Below are 22,653 nucleotides of genomic sequence, written 5' to 3'. Positions count from 1 at the left end.
TTGCAAATCTTCCTCTTGGCTTCCCTCACAGCTTGATAAGTGATTGGTTCTTGCTTTCAACATCAATAGCAAGGCATATATTTTTTTACTTATGCGCGATTCTGTGTCTAAGTTCTCGGGCATTCAGAGAAAACAATATAGTTCTCCTGCAGGAGGTAGACTGTGTAAATATATATTAGTTTGGGGAGAAGGAATGAGGAATGATAAAATATTCAGAAAGCAGTCTGTTCTTGAGGGATGTTATTCTGCACAGCCAGGGAGCAGATTAATGACACCGTTTGTGAGGAAGGGAGACCAGCCCCATAAAATATGTATTAGTGGGGATGGTGGTGGGATGAGCGGGGCTGTTTGGGGTTGGATGTACAGGTCCCAGCCTCAGAATCTGGTGCCTACCCTTGGTCTCCCTCATCAGAGCTCCCAACAGCTGGCTCCAGGGCCTTGGAGGGCAAAAGCTCCAATATGGGTGGGTGCTGACCATACCTAGGTGGCCATGGGGGACAGGATGGGATTGTTTGGTAGAAGTACTAGGTGAAGAGTTGGGATGCTTGGTCCTACCACTAATCTGCTGTGTGGCCTTAGGCAAGTCACTTAATGTCTCTGAGTTTTTGTTTCTTCTACTATAAAGACAGAAGATTCTTAATAAGGCTTCAGTAGCAGGAGGATGGGTGGAGGTTTTACTGGAAAGGAAGCAAGATGGCAAAGTCCTACTTGCTAGGCCTCACCAGCAGGAGTGCATTGTACATGGCATGAAGAAATTCTATGATAAGCCAGTTGAGGGTGTGGGGAGGATGGTAAGACCTCTAAAGACCCCACCTGAGTAACAAGGGATGGCCCTCAAATTGCCTTCTGAAGTGGACAGTGCTGGGGTGCCTGGGTGGCTCAGTCAGTTGAGCGTCTGCCTTTGGCTCAGGTCAAGGGTCATGGGATTGAGCCCAGTGTTGGGCTCCCTGCTCAGTGGGTGGGGGAGGGGGGCCGCTCCTCTTGCTCCCTCTGCCCCTCCCTTGCTTTCTCTCTTATGCTCACTCTCTTGTGCATGCTCTCTCTCTTAACTAAATAAATAAAACTTTTCAACAAATATAAAGTGGACAGTGCTGTTAAGGTTAGGGTTTTGTTGGGCTGAATAGGAGTGCAAGTTTGGGGCCAGAGCTGAATTACTTGGAGGAATGGCAGAGAGGGGGAGGCTGAGGGTGGCTAACACTGTTTGGCCTGTCTGCTAAGTCAAGAGTAGATAAATATTTACACTCTGTCGGCCTGCCTGAGGGGCCTGGGTGTGTTGGACCAGGGCTGATCCTTTGGGTTCCTTCTACCTCAGATACCGCAGGTTCCTTTGTCCCGTTTCTACCCACCCCCAAATCAGGTCCTTCCCCAAGCTGAACTCTGCTGGATTTTGCTTTAATTACAAAGGGTGACCTCTTGTTACTCCCTGGGATTTCACGTAGCAATAGTAAAAAGCTTGTACAACCCATCGCATGTGCTAGGAATTGTGCTACAGGTATCATCTCATTTCACCCCTAGAATAACCCTAATCAGGTAAATACTATTATTGTCCCATTTTATAAATGAGGAGGCTGAAGCTCAGAGAAGTCAAGGAACTAGTCCAAGGTAACACAGCAGCAGGTCTGATCCAGAGGCCAAAGCTGCAACCACTGCGCTAATTGCCTATGGGTCTATCTCCTCTGTTACGCTGAAGCTTCTCGGGGGAAGATTCTGGTTCCACAGGCCCTGTGAGGTAGAGCCCAGACTTGGCTGCAGGGCGCTTGTCAGACCCCACTAATTGATTGATTTCCTCCCACTAGGCCTTCCCAGCCTCTCTTTGGCAGAGTTCTTGTCAAATCACCAGGTCTAGGTGAATCCTGTGGGACATCAGCTTAGGGGCATGGAGGCTCCGATGTCTCGGATTTAGAGGACACTCCCAGTGTGTTTGTCAGCAAGGACTCACTTACGGCTGGCTGTCCTCTGAGCACCCCATGCTGCCTTATCTGTGGTTTCCAGCAGCACGTGGACAAACCTGGAGACTAGCTTGTGAACCTCTGGATCATTGATGGAGCTTCTAGCTCAGAGCCCAGGAGTTCAATCCAGCCCCCATGGGACAGGGGAGGAACCGCTCAGACTTTAACTGAGTCAGAACAAGTGGCCACCTACGAGACAAAAGGTGCCACAGATAACTGGGGGTAAATATTTATTTGCATGTAATTGAAATGCATTCCTACCTGCACCATCTAAACAATCTACCAGGTATAAGAAAGAAGGCAAACAACCCAATAGAAAGTATAGGATAGGGACAGGCAATTTCCAGGAGAGGTGACTTATAGGGCTGATGAAGCAGGGCAAGATACAAAATACTTATGTGTGGGCACCTGAACAGGTGCAGCCTGGCTGGGTCCCAGTGTGCAGTCAAGGTATCTGAAGACGCTCCACCTGCTTGTGATCCAGGGAATGCATGGCATGGGACCAATGTGGTAGAGCTCTGACAGGCCCTCCCTGGCCCTCTGCTCAGACCCAGCCTCCATCCCAGGGTCCCTCCCACCCCAGATTCCTCAGGGAATATTCAGCTCACCAGGTTATGTTTTTCTCAGGAGCCAAGGCTGAAAGGTGTGAGTTGGTCTTCAGGTTCTGAGAATACATTCCCTGCAGATTCTCTAAAATGGGACCCTTCCTTCTTACTCAAGATCAGATCCCTATTCTGGGAGTTGTCCATGGGAAGTGACAGTAAACCGGAAGATCAGTCCCCTGCCATCTTAATCTGATTTGGTACAGTCATCAGAGCAGGGATGGACGAGACATGCCATCTGACATCATCCGGGATCTTCAGCAGGACAGGAGTTTCCTCCCAGATCTCCTTCTCCCCTGCAGTGACCTTCGAAGGGGGATGGATCCCTCTGTCTTGTGTTGTTAGAAGAGGCCCAGAGCACTTAGAGAGTGCCATGTGCTTCTGGCTTCTCGAGCAGCTGGAGGAGGGCCTGGGAGAAGGGCTCATTTTAGCACTCAAAGGTGGATGAGGCTGGATATCTTGTCCTGTTGAGCAGACGGGAGAGGGCCCTGCCCTCCACTTTGTGAGGATCTTGGAAGTATGACGAAGCTGCCACCTGCGTGGAACATTTCCCCTGGATACTGCTTTAGGTGGTGCTGACAGTCATGAGCTGCGTGAACTTGTAGAGGCACAAGGCTCTGGCCTTCGCCCCATAGATGTAACAGGTACATCCCTTGCCCCTTCCAAATCCCCCCACATTGCACCTGTTCAGGCTGATGCTATGGCTCCCTACTGCACCCTCTATGGCTCTTTCTGGATGCTTTCTCTGGCTGCTGAGACTTTGCAGTAGAAGTACAGGGAAGTTGGTAGCCCTGGGATCACATTGCAACCAGAGACTGACAGCTTTCTCACCCCCCTGGTGGGACACCTGAGGCATGCTGTATGCAGTCCCTGGTAGGAGTGAGCCTGGGCTGCCCACAGGTGACCTGCTCACGAATGCCCCCTGACCAGCTTCTGTGCCTCCCATCCCCATTCCCCTCAGGTGCTTCCTAGGACCACCCTCTCAATGAACTCTCTGCTTCAAAACCTGGTTTCAGGGTCTGCTTCTGGGAAGCCCCACTTAAGACAATAGCTGTAGCAGAATTAAAAAAAATATATGGGTTGAGGATGTAATCCACAGAAGCTGTTCACAAACGTTCTCAAAGTAAGAGAGCCTCACCCTGGGACACTAGTGAATCCAGCCAACCTCTCCTGGGCACATAGCTCTTTTTTTTTTTTTCTTAATAGAAAAAATGTGGTTTCCCCTGTTGATAAACCACTTGTAATTTTCACACCATAAAACATAGACTTGTGGCTTGAGTTTCACAGTTTACTAGATAGTTCTCCATGCCTCTGACAGTTCTGATGTGTTTTTCTCCATGCCTCTGACAGTTCTGATGTATTTTCCTGTTATATCTATATATCAGGAAGGGGAGGCATATATAGCTTCCCCCTAAAGCTGTATTTGCTCATTCTCTCTCCCCCAGTCCATATCAAGCTGTCCCCAGAGGGAGCCCCTGTCACCTCTTCCAGTCCTAAGTCCAAAGGAGGATCATCTGTGGAGAATGACTATCAGGTTGGGCCAGCACGAGGTGACTAAGGGTCAGGGGTGATGAAGGGGATTCAGAGATCTTTCCCAGATCGACTGTTGGCAAGTCTAAGACTTCACATGTGAATTGTCTGGTGGCACACAACTGAGTGGAGAATCTCACGGGAAAGAGGTAGGACAAAACTTGAGATGGTTCATGGGCATCCAGAATGGGAGGAGAGGAGCAGGCCATGGCTACATTTGACCCCTGGGCCTCTAGAAGGTATGGGGTAGATGTGCAGGGTGCTGGGCTGGAGAGTAAGAGGTCACTGCCCAGAGGGCTAAGTCCTATGACTTTCTGTAAGATGAACAGGCAGGGGAATTGGGAAGGTCCCAGAGTTCCCTCTGATAGGGGCTGAGCTTACCTCCACCAATCAAGCATCCATGGCCATATCGGACTCCTGTGATGAGGAATGGGTTTAGTAGGGTGTCACCTGTGGGATACCTCCTGGCAATGTCTCTTGTGATAATGGCAGAACCATGTGATACTGTGTAAGTTGGTTTCCTGTAGCTTATCTGGAAGATGATCCCAGGAAACACCAGCAAAGGGGCAGGACAGGGATATGGTGGGCAGGGGGAGGGGGCAGCAATGTGACAAAGGGAAGGGCATGCTCTCAAGCAAGTTAGGACCCCGGGGACGAATGGGACTTACCCTGCTGGGAGCCCTATGAGCCAGTGTAGAACATGCACTTCTGGTGATCCCATTTCCCGCGCGAGAGGGAGCCGGGGTATTTACACACCACCTCCCCTCTGACACAGATCCAGAGCTGCTCTGGGGCACTGTGGATTTCTCAGCACTGCTGGCCTGTGGCTGGAGAAGACCTGTGGGACTCTGGCCATCAGAGAAAACCTTCAGGCAGGGCAGCATGGATGCTAACAGCGGGAAAGACCTAGAGGTTATGGGCTGGGCAGCAACAACCTCTACTACATGCTGGCCCCAAACCTCGCCATTGCTTAAACAGAGCCAGCCCCAAGCTTCAAGGTCCTGATCACTCTGCCAGGCTCACTCTCATCCCGCAGCCCCTGTTCACAGTGGTCCTTTATCATTTCTGCTCTCACACATCACTGTTCTTCTCCATCCTCCCACTTCTCCTGCACCATCAGCTGCAACCCCTCCTCCTTCAGCCAGCGCCTCAGCTCTTAGCACCCCAGAGGCCTCCGGGAACCCTGACCGTCTGCAGCACTCACTTGGTCCCAACCCAGGCGGGTCAGGCAGGTGTTTTCTTTCCCGGCTTGGGTTGGTTGGTATGGCTTGTTTCCTCAAAGAGATAGCACCCTTGTGTCTACTACAGCTCTGAGTCACAGTGGCCAGAACAGCATCAGACGCATAGTATGTGCTCAGTAAGTGCGTATTGTTTTTGCTGATGACATGGGGATGATGGTGGTGAAGACGATGGGGCCACCAATGAGCTGCTCACAGGTCTCACTCTGTAGCTAACTTGCTCTGTTTCTTCTGACAGGTCATGTCATCTCTCTGATTACATTCTCCTGTAACAGACTCTTTCTTGCTAGTTGTTTTAAATGGTTCCCTTTCCTCCTGGGAGCTCAGTGAACCCACCCATGCACCTCTGCAACCTTGGCGGTTTGGATTAGCTGTGGGACTGAGCAATGAAATATGGCAAAAGTGACGCTCCCACCTCTGGGCTTGTGCTGTAAACCGTCCCAGGCGTGACCCTTCACTGCCTTCCTCCATCTTCCACTTCGGTGGCATCACCGAAGAAGAGCTGCCCAGGAGTCCCCCACTCACGGACACCGCCATGGGGCTACCGTGTGGGTAGGAAAGTGTTACTGTGGCAAGTCACTGACGTTTAAGGACAATTGCTTCAGTCTAACTCTAATGTGGAAATGTTTTAAAAATGAGAATAGTATCAATATCAATGGGCTGTCGCCAACATGAATACTATAGCCTGCTTAGAAGATGCTATACTAGTTTCCTAGGGCTGTCATCACAAAGGACCACAGGCTGGGCGGCTTAAGCAACAGAAATGTCTTTCTTAGTTCTAGAGGCCGGAAGTCCGAGATCAAGGTGTGGGCAGGGTTGGCTTCCTCTGAGGCTTCTCTTCTTGGCTTGTAGATATCTGCCTTCTCCCCATGTGTCTTCACCTCGTCTCCCCCCTGAGTGTCTGTGTTCAAATTCTCCCCTCTTATAAGGACACTGTCATATGGATAAGGGCCCACCCTCATGACCTCACTTCACCTCACCTCTTTAAAGATCCTATTTCCAAATAGGGTCACCTTCTGAGGTGCTAGGGGTTAGGACTTCCAACTATGAATTTGGGGGACACAATCTGACCCATAGGAGGAGCTCAGGAAATGTTCCTTGCTTTCCTCTCCAGGAAATTCTAAGACACTCCAGTAATTAATAATGATGTCAACAGCCCATCCAACTTGCTCTGAAATATAGTGTCTAGGAATATCGCACTGGCCCTTCATCCAAAGTCTAATTGTCTGAAAGAACTGCATCCAAGATGCTGTGACTCCGTGAGATGAAACACAAGTGCGAGGCTGCTCGGGAAGCAAGTGTTCAAGGTAGGTTTGGTGCTGGTGGTGGTGGGGTGCCAGCGAGATGGACCATGCAGCGGGCTCGCACTTGACTTCATCTGTATTTCCATAGGGCTTTAAGGACCAAGTCACAGTAATGATGTCAACCTCGAACAATTTCTTGAGCGCTTACTAAGTGTCAGCCACTTGTCTAAGCATTCCCTGCGAGTCATGTCACTGGGTTCTCTCTAAATGGGTTCTCTGGTTATTTCCATTGAAAGAGAGGCGCAGAGCTGAGGCAGCTAGCTCAAGTTCACGCAGCAAGGGAGAGGCAGGAATGGTGGGTGGGGCCAGTGGCTGTGGGTTGCCTGGAGAACGCGTTTGCTCGTTTGCTGAAAGATGCAGATGTTGCTTCTTTGATCAGGTGCCGGTCACACCAACCACCCGGGCCCCTGACATCCCCCCCCCCAAATCCCCCAGCTCCATGGCTGGGGTTGGAGCCCTGCCCTCTCCTGCCTTCAGGACAAGAAAGCCCCCTCCAGCCTCCTTCAGTGTCATCCTGCAGTCTGGCCACCCTCCCTGTCACCGCGCCAGCGGCTGGGAGCTTTCATTCAAGTGGAATTGAGCCGAGGACTTTTGTAGCACTTCATTTACATGTATGCCAACAAGCTGAAATGTGCAGCAACCTTGGAACACTTTCAAAGGCAGGAATAATTCCTCTGAAATAGGTCTTCCGAAAGCTTTATCTTGTCCTTTCTTTTTTTGTTAATCTTGGAGCCCCTTAGCATGTCAAAGCAATTTTTCTAATGTCACATCTCTTAGACATTAGCATGAAAGGGCTTTAAGAGATGATTTGAAAAAGAATAAATGTTGAATGAGCATTTATTATAGAGTCGCTTATGCTACATTTACATTTTGACTCTGTTTCTGCCGTGTGGGCTGGAGAAGCAGGCTGATTTGAAAGTCAATGGTGTCTAAATAGGCGTTCGCTACAACTCTGTTTACACTCAGCTGTTTCCTCTGTGCATTAATTTACAGAAAGAGAAGATTTCATTAGGCTGATTTGTCCCGGGGAATGAGATTAAGCAGAGCGTGCGCACCTCACACGGAGGTGGGATTCCCAGCAGGAGTCGACCCCATCGTCAAGAGGCCATGGGGCAAAGGTAAGGGAAGCCCATGCTAAGGGCTTTCTGCACACCTCTTAGTAAATTAATTAGCAGGGTCCTGTCCTTTCTTCAGGAAGCTGGCCTGGCCCAAACGGCATAGTGCAATGGTTAGAGCCCAGCCTGGGAACAGGGCACACCATGGGGTGTGACCACACGCTCTGTCACTCCCTGAGACCCAGGGCAACAGATTTGAATCTGTTTTCTCATCCAAACCACGGCCATAATCTCTGTCCACATCTCACAGGGCTGGTACGAGAGCAGAATGGTGATGGAAAGTGTCTAGTGCTGGGCCGGGCACCTGGGAAGTACTCAATCAATATTGGCTGCTTTTATCATTTTGATTGGGTTTTTTTTTGGTCTGTAGAACTTGGCCAAAGTTCCAGACAAATGACTCTGGTTTGTGGCAAGTATAGATTTTTTCCACCTTTGCGTCATTCTGTGGGTTCCAACCACAGGCAGGTTGCTGGGTGTGAGTGGGTTCTGGGGCCGATGGGTATTGCAAAGACTGTTAGACCCTTTGTGTGAATGCACGTGTGTGTGTGTGCGTGCGTGTGCGTGTGTATGATTGAGAGAGAGAGGGTGAGAGAGGCAGAGAGGTCAGCTCAGTACACGGGGACGTTCCCCCAGATTTGAGCACCCAGCCCCAGCAATTCCCAGCCCTGGGTAACCTCTGTCACTCCACTTCCCTGCAAGTTTCTCTCTGCATTTGTCACTGCGCTGGACCTTATGCTCCTCGAGGGCAGGAAATGGCTCTTAGTAACTTTCGTCAAAATCAGCCCTTCAGTTAACGCACAAAGAATTCACGCTCAATCAAGTCTGTGGTACTTTTTCAAGCTTGGTTTCTCGAAGCCACCTCACTCTTAGGTGGGGGTCCAATCCGTGCCGGCTCAGAGGGCAGTGCTGGCTGCAGCAGGGGTAGGGGGTGGGGGACCAGATCCCTGTCCTCTGAGCAGGCCTTCTCCTGGCCCCAGCACTTTGGGGCACAGGAGCAAACCCCCTCTCCCCCAATCTGCCCCAAACTAGATCATCCCCTTCATTTCACAGGTCAAGGAAGCTGAGCTCCATTCAGAGGGGGAGGCTTCACTTACCCTGTGGTCACACAAGCTGGCTGGTTGAGTTCGGCCTAGTATCCAGGTCCAGTGAGGCTGGCCCAGCGCCCTTGGCAGCCTGCCAGGCCTCCTCTCAACCGTGTTCCACCTCCCCTGTGGGGCTGGATTCTTTCTGGAATAGTCCCTAAAGCCAGCCAGAGGCCAGGTGGCTCAGCCCGCTCTGGCTCTCATCCTGAGCCTCCTGCTACTCCATGTTCCATCTCTGAGTCCTGCCCTCCATCTGGCAGTGCCCCCAACTGCTCTCTAGGCCCCACGGGGCTGAGACTTGGGCCCTAAATAGATTTCTCACTCCCCTGTCCCTGTTTTCTTAATTTTAAAAATTGTTTTATTATTTTTATTTTTATAAAGCAGTGACAGCTATAGTGCTTCTTGAGCATCTACTACGTGCAGGTGCTGCCCGAGACCCCATTCCTGCAAGGCAGACACTGTTGCCCAACATCTTGCAGATGAATGTGCAAGGTTACACAGCTCAGCCCCAAAGGCAGGATTTGAACCCAGGTTCAGCAGTCTGGCTCACTCTAGGACTCCCTAGTTGTCAGGTGGCCAGGCCACTTCCACACAAGTATCTCCTACATTTCCCTAATCTCTGAGCCTTCTGAGGGTGGCATCTGCCCTGCTTGATCTCGTTCCCCAGGGCCTTCTGAGCTCAAGGTTGAGAATGTCCCAAAGTCCCTCAATTCAGACTCACCGGCTTGATTTGAAGAGGTGATTATTTCCACCACCATCTCCATCTTCTGAAGGACTCGATCCCAGCCACTGCCCTGAGTGTGATCCCTACACTACACACAGAGTGCCAATGAGGAGAACCCAGGACCATAGGATGCCACTCAATGTCCCACTGAGTCTGGCAGAGCTGGGACAACCAGCTCTGTCACTAACCAGCTGTGTGATTCTGGGCAAGTAACTTAACCCCTCTGAGCTTCATTTCCTTCTTCAAATGGGGATAATAAACAAGTTGTTCCTCATCTCTGGGTCTCTGTTTCTTCTTTTATAAAACTGAGGTTGGATGGTCCATTTCTAAAGTCCCGTTTGGCTTAATGGGTCTCAGACCCCCTGGTGCTGGATTGGGATTTGCTCTTCTCTTAGCGTCTAAGAAGAGAAAACAGTCCTACCAGGGCTCCCAACCCACAAGAAAGCCCCAGCTGTCCTAGAGCAGATCTGCAACCCGGAGTGCATCCTCCTTGCTCTGTAGGAAAAGAAGGAAAGGTGCCAATCAGAAGCTGCTTAAAAATGTAATCGTAAGTTTTGGCCTAGGAGGGGAGATTGAGGTGGGGGTGGTGGAGAGGAAGGGAGAGATTGAGAGAGAGAGAGAGAGAGAGAGGGGAGAAGAAAGCCCACTTCAAGGCCAGTTCCCCTCCCCTGGCTGGAAACCTGTGTGTATGCACGGATGAAGGGAACAGAGCAGAAGCAAAGGCTGGCCTTCTGATGGAGCATGTGGTGCCCACTTTGAACGATGGCCTTTGTGCCTGCCTATTCAGGGCGGCCTCAGGACAATGGGGGGCAGACACGCAGGGGAGCACAATGACAGGGACATTGCTGCCTGCCGCTTTGCATTCCCTTTGAAGTGGCTCTGCCCTGGGCCCCCGCAGGCTCCAAAAAGAATGCTTTTGTTGCCCGCTCCAAAGATGCTGTAAGATGCTGAGCAAAAGTAACCGGAGGGGATCTGCTCGATTAAAAAAAAAAATTAAAGATAAGAAACAAATCAAGCTGGCCACGTGGGGGCTGGCGGCAGCTTTGAACCCTGAGAAGAGAAGGGACATCGTGATCCAATCCTATCTCCCCTCCGGGGAAGTGACTGACTTCTGGGGGTCACTCTCAATGGAGACTGGGGGCCAGGGTGGGCAGTCCTAGCTTGCTGGGGTCTCCTAGAAGTTCTCCAAAGCTGGAGCTGGGACTCTGAGAGCCCACTCCAGTGCTGGTGCTTGGGCAGAAAAATGCTGGAGGCAAGACCCACAAGAACTATACTGTTTACTGTGTGCCAGGCATGGGGCTAAGCGCTTGCTTTATTGTCTGTGTGACTACCTTAAAAATGCTTCGCTATTAATCATGTGATGAACGCGTGCACACACGATAACTCCACATCGTAGTGGGGGAGGTCAGCGTCAGAACTACCTGACTCAGGAGACTATGTTGTTGGATCCAGGGCTGTGGGGGTGTAGGCAGAGCAGGTTGAGCGTTGCAACGTTCTAGGGGGTGCCATTTGTCCCAGGGTCTTGTTGTGGTACCTCCTGGAGTTGTGCAGTGTACAACCTGTACCTCTGTACATGGTGCCCCTGCCAGGGATGGTAAAGTATTGTATGAAGGGTCTTTATCAGGAATCCACACCTTCAAATATTGTTATCAAAATCAACACGAAGGATGTGTATTAGTGCGAGGCTTGTGAGAAGCAGTCTTTTCCTTGGTGACAAGAATGGAATTCGATGTAGGTGGTTGGTTGGTAAGGTTGGATAGGCCCTACTGCCTGAGAAAACTGAGGTGTAACCCCTGGGAAGCCCAGCAGTCTAATACTGGCTCAGCACAGTGTCTAGGTCATTTCAAGCGCTCAGTAGTTGTTATAATTACCCCCATCCTACTGCTGAGGGGGCTGAGGCTCGGGAGGTGAAACAGCTTGCCCAAGCACACACGGCAGGCAAGGGTGGTCTTGGCCCTCCTGCTGTGGCCTAGCTTGACTCCGAGAGGATGCCCTCTTTGGGGGTAACAGTCAAATCAGGGCTTTGTGAACCTCAGGCCACATGTATAAGGGCCCCCAGCTCAACAGTATCAGGTGCCTTGACCTTGAGTCCCTGGTCCATCAGACCTTTTGGACCTGCCCTGAACATCCAGGGAACTCTTTGTGCCTGCCATGCCCTGGGTGCCCCAAAGGTACTTCTTCCACAAACGTGCAGAACCAAAGAAGATCTTGGATTAGTGGGCAATCATCTAGGGCCCTTTATATCATTTCTGGGCCCCCAGCCCCGCTTCTGTGCTGGCTCCTCTTTGGAAGACTCCGTGGGGTGGCAGCTCTCTTGGTCTACATGGTGGGAGCCTGGGAGCTTGCCCTCTGCTAGCATGGGTGTGTGAAAGCTCCCCTGCGGGATTGGGTGGAAGCTGCTCTCTGTGGGGCTGAGCCCGAAATCACACATTGCTTGGTCCTGCCCTTCCCCGCCCCATTTCCCCCATTCCCTCGCCAGTCTTTCCCCGGAGCACCCCCTGAACATACTGCACGCGCCCGGCCCGAATCCTCACCTTGGCGTCCGCTCCGGGGGATGCTGACCTAAGACTGCCGCACCCCCAGAAAGCCCACTTAGCACAAGAAGTCCCAGTGTGCACCAGCGGCAAGTGGCCCAAGGCCGCACGCTCTGCTTGGGGGGCCTCCAGGAGGTTTCGATGCCCTGACTGTCTTCCTGATGCTCTCAGGGAAGCCCTTCTTCTCCTTCCCCTAGTGAATGGCTGGGTGAGGACTTGAACCCCAGGGTTCTGTCACAAGTCTAGGGCTTAAAAACAAACAGCACCTCTTCCCCCGCAGACACCCCAGCACATCTACTGTCTGTAGGCCCTGTGCCTGGGACTTTCCTGATGACCTCCTTTTCCTAGTTCTTCCCACTGGCCCACAGGTGAGCAATAGGCCAAGAGAGACACAGAAGCCACATCATGGACAGAGACTGAGATGACAGGAAACAGAGGGCCTGGGAGCCCAAGAGGGGTCATGGGAGCCCAGGGGTCAGTGCTTTTTCTGTCTGTCTGTCTGCCTGCCAGCGTCTCTGGGTAACCAGTCCCGTTCAGACTCCCTGGAAAACCTGGCAGCTCTGGCTTTGCTGGCCTCTTGGACGGGTGTCCAAGCCTTAATCCCTAGGGCTGCTGTTTTGGACTTCCCCAGGGTTCCAAGAAGTCCTTGGTGGCTCTCAAAGCCAAAGGTCTGGTTACCTTCAGTTCCTGGGCACTTAGCAGTCCACAGGCGAGCATGGGTAGGTGGCCTGTGACTCCTCATCACTCCCACCCACCCCAGGCTCGTGGCAGTCCTAAAGGCTCTAGCCTAGCACCTGAGTGGCCTATCTGCTAGCCTGAGCTCCCTCCTGGGCACAGCAAGAGCCTGAAGAGGGACCCTCATTTACTGGATCCAGTGTGTGCAACATGCTACATAATGTGCCAGGCACTGAAGGGGAGAAAAGATGCACAGTGCCAGCTCCCTGCTCTCTGGAGCACGGGGCTCAGTGTAGTAGCCTGGCAGGCCCCAAGCAGCCGGAGCCACTGGATGCCAGTAGACTGAGTCAGACAGGCAGGAACTCAGCAGAAGGAGAGGAAACCTGTTCTCAGGAGGTCAGGAGGGCTTCCTGGCAGAAGGAGCAGGAGCTGTGCTTTGATTCCCGGAGCCACCATTTGTACCTTTTTGCAGGCTGTGGCCCAGGCCTGGCCTTGTATTTGACCCATCTTATTTCTCATAACCCTGTGAAGGGGATCTTGTCCTTTCTTGATTCTAGGTGACAAAATTGAAGCTCAGGCAGGTTACAGAGCCACACAGCTGGTGACTAGTAGTGTGCAGGTTGGAGCTGTCAGTCTTGGGGGTACACAGACCCTGCAAAGGAATAAATCACTGCCATTCAAAGCCATACGTTCTCTAGTAGGAGGGAGGCGCCCTGTGGATATAGGATGGGGCCTGAAAGAGGTGGGGAAGAAACTCTGAAAACCTGGGCTCTTGCAGGGTGAGCAGGAGTTTGTTGGGGGGGGGGGGCAGGAGCGTACTCTGGGCTGAGACAACAAACGCTAAAACCTGAAGGTGAGAGACAGCCAGTAAGGAGGAGCTTGTGAGCGGCCTGGGTGTGGCCAGAGAGGGGCGCCGGGGGAGCCGAGCCGGGGACGGCGTTTAGCACCGAGGGGTCTGTGGGTGGACGCGAGCGTGCGTGCGCGAGCCGTGTCCCCACTGCAGTTCAAGAATTTGTCGAATGAGCGCGCGGGCGGGCGGGCGGGGGGAGGGCGCCCTGAATTTCCTCGGCCCCGCTCGCACCGGGCGCGCAGCGGCTGCTCGGCGAGTTCACAGCGGGCGGCGGGGCGGCGGGGCGGCGGGGCGGGGGCGCGCCCTCCCCCCGGCCCGGGCCCCCGCCCCGCCCCGCCCGCCCCGGCCCCGGCCCGGCCCGCCCCGGCGGCGCGCGCTGCCCTAACGCGGAGCAGATGGCGGGCGGGGCGGGCGGCGGCAGCCGGGCCTCATTAGGGCCCCTCCCGCGGGCGGCCGCGGGCGCTTTGAAGTGAGCCGCTGCCGGGCCGCTCCGGCCGCCGGGCCGTCCCTGCCGCCAGGCCGTGGGTCCGGGGCCGGCGGCGGGGCTGGCGGCGCGTGTTTATCCAGGTGCGGGCTGGGGGCTGGGCGCGGGGATCCTCTTTCCTCCCCGGCCCATCTGGGACTTCAAAGCGCGGCGCTGGGCTCAAAGGCGGCCTCGGGTGGGGGCGGGGCGGGGCGGGGCGGGGCGCGCGGGCTTCCTGCGCTCGGCCGGGCCCCAGGCGGGCGCGCAGGGGGAGGGGAGGGGAGGGAGGGGGCTCGCCCCGCGGTCCCCGCCCCCGCCCCCGCCCCGGAAGGCGCGCGGTGGAGCCCCAGGGGGTGCGGGGCGCCCTGCGCCGTCGGGCCGTGCGCGAGCGATGCCGGACTTCTCGCACCTCTAGGGACAGGCGCTGCGAGGCTCCCCGTTTTCCAGGCGAGGAAGCGGGCTCAGGAAGGTCAAGGGCTGGCCCGACACGGCTCGGGCCACCTGGCTCCCGCGGCCTCTCCGCAGCCCTGCCTCTAGGAGCAGCTCTGGGTTGTGGGCACAGTGGTTATAGGTTATCGTAAAAGAAGCGGCTGGGGGGTCCTGAGCCCCTACCGTGTGCCAGGTGGTCACCAGGCCTGTCCTAGTGCTTCCTCTGCCCACAGCACTCGCAGGTGGGCGTGGTGTGGCCCTCACTTCGGAGTGGTCAAGAAACCTGCCCAGCGCCACACAGCTAATAAATAACACAAGCAAGATTTGAGCCTAAGGCCAGTTGGCTCCAGACTTCTCCCTCTTTCCATCACATTCTACCCTCCGCCTCCGAGGAGCCCTCCCTGCTAGCCCCAGCTCAGGGCTCTTTGGGTCAGCAGAACAGCCAAGAGAAGTTTGCGGTCTACACCCTTGATACAAATCATCTTGATCCTCAGACACCAGCAGCAGCAGCAGCGCTGGCATTGGCATCATCAGAATCTCGTTGGGAATTCAGAATCTCAGGCCCCTCCCCAGGCCTGCAGAATGAGACCTGGGTTTTAAAAGATCCCTGGTGAATTGGACATGCATGAACGTTTGAGGAGCAGTGGACTGTAAGAACACTTTGACTAAAAGTCTGCTACTGTTACTGTGTGGGAACTTGTCTTGGGGAAGCTGTGCCTCCCTTGTTAGACTGGGGGCAACCAGGCAGCAGCTGAGCCGTCTCCATCAGACCAGATATGCTTCCAGGGCAGTGGCTGTGCTCTCCCCAACAGACTGGGATCTCCCTGAGGACAGGGATTGGTTTTCCCCATCCACACTGGGAATTTAGCAGAAGCAGAGAGCATCCTCGGTCCCATGCCAGGAGCTCGCCTGAAACTTGTGGTGCCACCCCCATCAGACTGGGAGTCTCCAGGATCCCGTATGAGACTTGGTTCTCCTATGGGTCGGCAGCCACCTGCAAGGAGATGTACATGGTATCCATGTTTTCCAAGAGGGTGCAGCAGCCCAGGACGGAGGCGTGCCTTCACTCCAGGATCCTCATGACCCGTCATCGGGCCCAAGGTGTGCCTGCCAGAGGGTTCTGGAGGGATGGGGGCAGGGGAGAGGGCAGATGCCACAGTGGGACCTTGTGTGCTGCCTGACACCAGGCCTCTGGGCAAACATTTGTCCTTGTGTGTCACCAAGGGACCATTCAGGCGGCAGGAAGCCCGCAGGCGGGTGCAGGAGTAAGCCTGTTGGCAGCGGGAGGGTATTTTTAGAGTTTTGACTGACGGCCCTTTCTTAAGCTGTCGCTGCCTCTGCCCTGGCCCCCAGCCTCTTTTGGCCTGGACAGAAAAGAAAGCACATTGTCATTTTGTTAAGAAGAGGGTCCTGGCAGCCCTTCTGTGGTCCCTCGCCAACTGGACAGGTTGTTTCTCGCTGTGTCTGGGGCCCGTGCACCCCCGCTGGCACTCCCAGCGGGCCCCGCAGCCTGACCCTTCACACATCTGGCAGTGATAAATGGCTTCAGCATCGCTGCCATCACCTTGCACCCTCTGATCCCGCTCACTTTGTTCTCCCTTTAAAGCCAGTGGGCGGGTGGCGGGCGGAGGAGGGGGGATCTCTCTCTTCTTCCCCTTCTCCATCAGCCGTCTCCTGGATACTTGCAGGCCTGTGCTCTGATACCACTTGAAAGGGACCGCAACAGTCAGTTATCTGGTCTGGGAAGTCCGGCCGTGAGTTGTCTTTGCTGACTTGTGGAGTATGTGGGGTGGGAGTGCATGGCTGTGTGTGGATGTCTGCGTGCACAGGAGTACTGCAAGGGTGATTGTGTATGCTTATGTGTGTGTATGTGTGTGTGTGTGTGTGTGTGTAGATTTGAGGATGTGCTAGTATGTGTGCCTTTTAATTACTATATGTGCTTTATCATGTACTTTGATCTCCAGGTCAAGACCACCCCATCCCCATCCCCCACACAAACATCCTCTGACCATTTAAACAATTTTTCTTGATAACCCAGTAGTTCCAATCTCAGGAATATGCCCGACAAATTTGTGCATGAATGTGGATCAAAAGACAAGTACCAGAATGTTTTTTGTGATATCTCCAAGCTGGAAACTACCCAGATGCCTGTGAAGAGTAAAATGGATAAATATATGATGAGATAGTCATACATTGGGACGTTACCTAGAAATGGGAATAAACAATTGATGGACAACTGAGGTAACAATATGGATGAGTTGCACAATCATGATGTTGAGGGAAAGAAACCAGATACAAAAAAGTACATGTGGTATGATCCTATGTATAGAAAGTTGAAAACCAGGTAAAGCTTGTTTATTAAGATAGAGACCAGGAGAGTGGGGTATCCTTAAAGGTGATAGTGACTGCAGGGAGATAAAAGGGCAGTTTCTGGGGTAGGATTTTGTTTCTTGATCTGGGTCTTGGTGGCCTGGGTATGTTCACTTTGTAAAATTTGGTTATACACCTATAATTTATGTACTTGAGTGTATGCTATTCTTGTACTATAGTCCTCCATAGGAATTTTAGAATGAGCTTAGTGAGTTCAGTGAAAAATGCTATTGGGATTTTGGTTGGAATTGCATTATATTATAGATTAATTTGGGAAGGTTTGTCCTCTTTAGGACATCTTTTCCTCCATGAACATGGTATATCTGCACTTACTTGGATCAGTTTTCACATCTCCCCAGTAAAGTTTTATGGTTTTCTCCAGAGTCCTATGAATTTCGGATGGGGTTTATTTCAAGGTGCCTTGTATTTTGTTGTTGTTGTGAAGAGGACTTTTTTTCCCCTCTTGTGTTTTAAATTCTTTTTAAAAAAATTGTAGTAAAATATGCGTAACATAAAATGTACCATTTTAACCATTTTAAAGTATCCAGCTCAGTGGCAATCAGTGCATTCACGATGCTGTCCAACTATCCCCACATTCGTCTCCAGAATGTTTCATCTTCCCAAATTGAAACTCTGTGCCCTCTACGCATGATCCCCATTCCCCTCTCCCCCCAGGACCTGGAAACCACTACTTTATTTTCTGTGTCTGTAAATTTGCTTATTATATATGTACCTCATATAAATGAAATCACACAATATTTGTCCCTTCATGATTGACTTATTTCACTTAGCATAATATCTTCAAGGTTGATTCATGTTATAGCAGGCGTGAGAATCTCATTCCTTTTTAGGGCTGAATAATTTTATTGTATGGATGTAGCACATTTTGTTTATCCATTCATCTATCGATGGACATTTAGGTTATTTCCACATTGTGGCTCTTGTGATGTGTGCTGCTGTAAAGGTTGGTGTGATCAAAACTCCATTTGAGTTCCTGCTTTCAATTATTTTGGGTATATACTGAGAAGTAGAATTACTGGATCACGTGGTAATTCTATGTTTAATTTCTTTTTTTTTTAACAGAAAGATTTTATTTATTTGAGAGAGAGAATGAGTTGCGGGGGAGGGAGGGACTGAGGGAGAGGAAGAAGCAGACTGTCTGCTGAGTGGGGAGCCTGCCACAGGGCACAATCCTAGGACCCTGAGATCATAACCTGAGCCAAAATCAAGAGTTGGATGCTTAATCAGTTGAGCCACCCAGGCACCCTTCTGTGTTTAAGTTCTTGAGCCTACTGTTATCCACAGTGGTTGTGCTATTCTACTTCAAGTTATTTTTGCTGGTGTGTAGGAAAGCAGTTGTGTTTTTGAGAATTAATCTTCCAATTTTTTGCCCATCCTCAAGTGTATGCATACATAGCATGTGTATACACATGCTATACACATACGTAGTGTGTGTATAGCAGTCCTACTAACAGGAGCATGGTCCTTAGATAACTTGGAATGCTCTGGCTGCAGGCCCCCACCCTCGCCCCAGCTGGCTTCAAGAGCCAGGAGCTTTATTATTTCACCCACCTAGAAGTCTAGAACTAGGGTGGGCTGTGCTCATGCTAATCAGCAGCTCAATGATATCATTTGTCTGTCTTTCTACCCTACTACCCTTGAGGCCAGATGATTGTAAGATGACTGCCAGTGACAGGAGGACCAGGCTTCTTTGGCCATGTGCAGCAGGACAGAGCAGGCTCCGTGCTAAGCATGGACTATGGCTCCCTTCCTTTGCAAGCAAATGACTCCAGGAGCCTGAAGGTGGGCCTCTGAAGGAAGCTGCAGGTGTGAGCCAATAGGAACAAAATCCAAAAGCCAGGAGTGGGGCATAGCTGCACGAGACTGTCTAGGAGGGTACCCATGCTGTCCCTATAGTAGTATTGACAAACCCAGAGTCCTCTGCTACATGCTCAGGCTGGCTGGTTTCACCTGTACAAGATGGCAGTCACAGGCCCTGGCTCCCTCCCAAAAGTGACATCTGGCCCATGAAAGGGGCTGTCTCTGTACATCTCATTTCATCAGTGAGGAAACTCTTCACAAAAACCCCAGCCCTCTTGCCTCAGGCCTCACTGGCCACAATTGTTATCGCATGCCCATCCTAAAGTCAGGGAAATGAGTTCACCATGGCTGATTTGACTAATCTAACAGATCTGGAGAGAACACCTTCTGGGGGGGTTGGCCACATGGAGGGTAGACACCTGTTGAGACAGAGGTGGGAAGAAAGTTGCTGAGACCTTGAACCTTCCCTTCCAATTGGTCTGTCCTGACCTCCAAGAACCACAGTTGCTCTTTGGGGAAGAGTGTGTGTGTGGTGGGGGGTAGTATTCACATAGTCAGGGAAGACTTCCTGTAGGAAGGGGAACTCAGCATTATGGGAGGGAGAGCAGGGGCACATTCCTGGACTGAGGGGAAGTGTGGGCAAAGGGTGCAGTCAGAATGAGTAGAGGTACCTCCACATCCAGCAGGGAAAATGCTGGTTACACCTGATGTGCCTTTCATCTGTACATTTCTTGAGTTAGAGGAACTACCTTTTAAATTTAGCTCAAGGCTGAATCCAATGATTCTTTCATTCATTCACCAGATGCATTTTGAGGACTTACTCCATCCAGTCTTGTGCTAAGTGCAGGTGATCCAACAATAAGCGAAGCAAAGCCTGTGCCCTCATGGCGCCCCACTATAGAGGAAAAGTTTGCCTGCTTGACCTTCTGCTGTGGCGTGTGTCGAGGTCTGCCCAGCTCAGATGGTCAAGTCATGTCTGTCTCCCACAATGTTGATGGCCCTTGATGGCACAGGGCCCCAGCTGCGTGACTCTGGACCTTTTCCAAATGGACCTGTCAGTGTCCACCCCAGCCCAGAATCTCCCACTCGGGACACAAAGTTTCCAAGGTGTCTCCTTGCCAAGCAGCAAGACCAGAGTAAATAAGATGGTGAATCTGACTTTATAACCGTCATCCCTTAGTCTTATTTGATATAAGTAGATTAAAAACCTTAGGGTGTAGTGGATGCTGTGGTGTGCTGCCCAGAGGGCCTGCAGGTAGGCTGCTCGTTCCCTCAGCCTCAGAGTGCTGGCGCTGGCAGCTCCGGTGACACCCTCCTCCTGATGGGGGGTGGGAGCACCCTTGCCCCTGTTTATGCCCCCTCCCTGGGGCTGGTCCAAATATACAGTGAGCAGGCCAGGTGCGGCACAAAGGCCAGATCCTGCTTATGGCTGGGACAACTCTGAAGGGCCTTTGGGATGGCAAAGCTCCTCCTAGGGTTGTCAGAAGCCTCAATTCAGGTGTGTGGCAGCCCTGCTTCTCCCTCCGCCCAGCCCCGACCTGTCTGCCTCGGGGTGGGGGCTCTGGGACAATTCCTGACAGCACCCCATGCACGGATCTTCCTTCCTTCCTCCCTCCCTTCCTCCCTCCCTCCCTCCCTCTTTCTCTCTCTCTTTCTTTCTTTCTTTCTTTCTTTCTTTCTTTCTTTCTTTCTTTCTTTCTTTCTTTCTTTTCTTTTCTTTCTTTCAGATTTTATTTATTTATTCATGAGAGACACAGAGAGACAGGCAGAGACACAGGCAGAGGGAGAAGCAGGCTCCACACAGGGAGCCCGACACGGGACTCGATCCCAGGACCCCGAGATCACGCCCTGAGCCTAAGGCAGATGCTCAACCGCTGAGCCACCCAGGCGTCCCCAGATCTCCATTTCATAGCATGGTTCCTGGGACCCAATCTAAGAGAGACTGTGCTAAATTTAAATGAACCATTTAAGGATTTTCAAATTTCTCATTTTATATGCATGTACATGCATACACGTGCATGAACACACATTTGGGGAAGCTTTAAAATATTGCAGAGTGAGGAGGAGGTGTTGTTAGTTTAGATGATGACAGAGCAAACCAGGTGTCTTCAGGATCTTTCTTTCTTCACATTTTAACAGATGCACGTGCAGCTCCCATTTCAAAACACGGCAGTTTTAGAGGGCATGGCATTTATTGAGCATTTGCTACATGCCAGACCCTCCGCCAAGCACTTTGCATGCCTTTCCCATCTTGTTCTCACTCACTATAATCGTAGGAGGTTATAGTGTTATCATTGACATTTTAAGACAAGGGAAGGAAGGCTCAGGGAGGTTAAGTAACTTGTGGAAGATCTCACAGATGTGTTAGGGTCTCATCAGGAAGCAGAACCTCTACGAGTGATACAGAAGATGGATTTACTGTGGGTATTGGACAGTAAGCATCACACAGGCTATTGCCTCTGCATCTGGGGCTGAGCCCAAAGTCACTCTCAGGGTGCCTCCCGGGAAGGAAACCTGAACGTGGATGCCAGCAAGGGCAAAGTGGAAGCAGCATCTGTCTCCCACCTTCTCCGACCTGGGTGTCGTGGATGACCTCTAGGAGAAGCTGGTGAGCTTCACCACGGGCTCACACACAGCCCTGCCCCACACTGGGAGACGCTGAAGGACGTCTGGCAGTTGCTGGAGAAGCCAGGTGTGGCCCCTGCCAATGAGCTGGGGTGGTGGGTCAGGGCAGCCTGAGTAAGCTGCCACAGCCCTGCACTTGCCCTGCACTCACCTCCGGAGCAGGGAAGACACGGACTTCCCCCTCCGCATCTCAGACATAGGGTCCGTTTGGGCCAATGCTAACTCAGAACCGTTTGGAAATTCTGGGACGACTGGTTCCAGCTCAGCTGAGGTGACATGGTGCCCAAGCAGTGCAGAGGCTAACGGGTCGGAGAGCCAGAGTCTGGACTTGCTGGTCTTATGCCAAAGTCCACGGTATATGATTTTCACTTCGTTTAGTCAGAGTGGGTGGGTAAGAGGTCGCACTTGATGGAGGTGTGGGGTCACACCCACAAATGTGATCTCAGGATGGTGAGATTCATATAAGGTGGGTTCATATAAGTGGGTGAAGTGATGGGGAAGGAGTGGGGAGCCGTGGAGACTGCAGCAAACTGAAGAGCACACGCTCTGTCGCAGTGGGGGCCACTCCCCAGCTCCAGTGCACCATCGCCATTTAGGAATGTGGGCATGGGATGGTCAGATAACCTGATTTTTTTCACTACAAACTGGAGATACTAACTTTGGAGTGTGTGTGTGCATGTGCATATATGAGAGATGGAGGGAGAGAAACCTGCCGGCTGAAAAGTGTTGGCAGGCAACGAATCTGAATTTTTTTGTTGCTCTGGGCACCCGGTTTGTGACCTTTGACCCTAGTAACTTCTGGACTCCAGAAGATTCTCCCCAACTTGCTGGATAAGCTCTTGAGCTGCCCACTCGAAGGCTCCCCATTTTCTGCACCCTCTGGTTCCAGCTCCCACTCCAGGATGGTTCCTGGAGTCCAGTTACCTTCCTCTCTCCTTGTTTTTAGCCACTTCTCAATGGGGAAGATGTCCTGACCAGACTCAGCCAGATAGAGGGGTGTGTGATTGGCTTTGGGGCAAGGACTAGATTTCCTGTATCCACTCCTGGTGCTTGTAGCCCTTCTCCCCTGTGGCCACTGCTATGTGAGCACCTTTTTTTCCTCTTGCAATAAGGAGGACAGGTTTTATTCTCTAATATGGAAGCATTTTTATGTTTGCATCTGCCATTCATCAATGCAAAAATGTACTCCTGTACTCACTGTTTGGTGATGCGCTTTTCCATCTTATTGTCTGGCCTCTCCCACCTTCCTTCGTCCCTCTCCCTTCCAACTCATGCTTGCAAGCTAGAAGTATCCTTCCATGTTTCTCTGCGTTCCCAGGGAACCATCTGTACACATAACACA

The 22,653-nt window shown here is 52.0% G+C and overlaps 1 long non-coding RNA gene across 2 annotated transcripts in view; it reads left to right on the top strand.

Moving 5' to 3' along the window:
- LOC112660206 (uncharacterized) overlaps nucleotides 1-9,818 on the top strand; it is an 87,840-nt gene extending 78,022 nt beyond the window's left edge. The window contains exons 1-5 of one of the 2 annotated variants that reach the window (XR_004813885.2): nucleotides 2,555-3,195; nucleotides 3,997-4,230; nucleotides 6,434-6,626; nucleotides 7,617-7,741; nucleotides 9,488-9,818. This is a non-coding gene — a long non-coding RNA (uncharacterized LOC112660206). Of the gene's footprint in view, nucleotides 1-2,554; nucleotides 3,196-3,996; nucleotides 4,231-6,433; nucleotides 6,627-7,616; nucleotides 7,742-9,487 lie in introns of those variants that run through there. The other variant, XR_003136759.3, reaches the window with a different exon arrangement.
- Nucleotides 9,819-22,653: the final 12,835 nt, after the last annotated feature.

Source organism: Canis lupus, chromosome 2, assembly GCF_003254725.2.
Source record: "Canis lupus dingo isolate Sandy chromosome 2, ASM325472v2, whole genome shotgun sequence".
Lineage (NCBI taxonomy): Eukaryota > Metazoa > Chordata > Mammalia > Carnivora > Canidae > Canis > Canis lupus.
The sequence above is the reverse complement of the archived record's forward strand: the minus strand, read 5'-3'. Positions and strand labels throughout refer to the sequence as shown.